Below are 1,719 nucleotides of genomic sequence, written 5' to 3'. Positions count from 1 at the left end.
ATCGGTAATCCACAGCCCATGAGCTACAAAATCTTTTCCTAGTAAATCCTACCAACCATTTTGAGTGCAACCCCTCACAGGTACATTTCCTAATTTACGAATGGGATGCTTTTTTTTAATGTATGATTATGGTATACACATTATAAAACATAACCCAAATTGAAATGTTTACAAGATAAAGGAAGATAGAGTGATTGTTTCATAATAGTGCTGTTGTACCTCACTCATCAATAATACAAAAAATATTTTGCTTCCACAAAAAATTATCAATAACGTTTTTAGTGAGCACAGTGTAACTAAATGTGGTCCCCTGTTTCTCAAAATCTTAGTTTAACACAGTGAGCCAAAAGTCAACTTCTGCATTCAGTTGACTCAGATTTTTTAATTTAATGGCTGTCCTCACTGAGGAGGGTACCTCACAAAGACTGTAGATCCAAATGATGAAATGTATTATTGACTGCAATCTCCAATACTCAGTATTCAGCCCTATCTCCAAATAATGCAAGTTTCTTTTTTACTAAAATTTGTATCCATTTTCAAAATGTTTTCTTCATTGAATAAGTTTGGCTTTGTTGTTGTTGTTTTCCAAAAAACTCTAAACTCTCTTACTTATTGTTAAAACATCACCTGTTCGATGAAGGCAAAAAATAATTGTGGTTTTTCTTCTTTTTAAAAATGCCTCCTAGACAGCACACTGTTAACAGTCATTTGTCACCCCAAGAAAGGGACAGCAAATTTGGAACACCTGGTTTATTTGCAAAAATAGACAACTGCAAAACTCCCTACAGCACAAGAGGCTTTTATGGGCATTCTCCAACTTGGTACAAAGTACTGCAAAAGTCCTGGCATTTTATACAACTTTCTTACTTGTTAAAATCAGATTAACTGCATCCATAATCTTTTCTAGCTCATTGCACATTTCTGGCTTCAACCGCTTTGCAGCAAGAGCCTGACTATGAATTACCAGAGGGGAAAGGGGTCAACTGTAAGGAGATGGATGGTGACCAGACTTGGTGGTGATCACTCCATTGTGTATACAGATGTCAGATTATACTGCTGTACACCTGAAACATAAAACATTATGTGCCAATTTTACCTCAATAAAAAGAAAAGAAGAAGATGGTACCACCTGGAAAGAAGTGATGTCTTGAGTCTAAGGGGCACAGCCAGCCCAAGGAGATGCCGCAGGCTGGGGGGAGGCGCGTGGCATCAGGAGAAAGTCTACCTGACTGCACCACCTTCCTCTCTCTCACCTCCTGCCAAGGGTTCCCTCTGATCAAGTCCAAGAAGCCAGAGCACAGGTGCGCTCCCTGATGGAGTACGCATCTCAGAGCAAAGAGAAGGGCAGAGACTACATGTAAGGAGCAAACAAAATAACCAGCTGGTTATTCCAATTCCCAAATGGAAGGGACTGCATCAAAATCTATGTGAGGCACATTTTTTAAAATATATGAATTCCCCAGAGCCACCCCCAAAATTCAGAGTTAATATGTCTGGGGTAGAGCCTAAATACTCTGTTTTCTTTTCTTTTCCTTCTTTTTTTTTTCCAGATTCCTTAAGTGATTCCAATGCACAGTTAAGTTTGGAATCCCTAATTTTATAAGACACACAAATGACCTTGAAGATTTCAAAGGTCACACAGTGCCCTTCTCACCACTGGTCCAAACCAATAGGGGCAAATCGCCTTAAGAATCTTCTGTAAAGGGACTGCGTTTTGAC

The sequence above is a fragment of the Mirounga leonina genome, unplaced genomic scaffold (genome assembly GCF_011800145.1).
Source record: "Mirounga leonina isolate KUSES-001 unplaced genomic scaffold, KU_Mleo_1.0 Mir_127, whole genome shotgun sequence".
Taxonomy (NCBI): Eukaryota; Metazoa; Chordata; class Mammalia; order Carnivora; family Phocidae; genus Mirounga; species Mirounga leonina.
Note: the sequence above shows the minus strand (reverse complement) of the source record.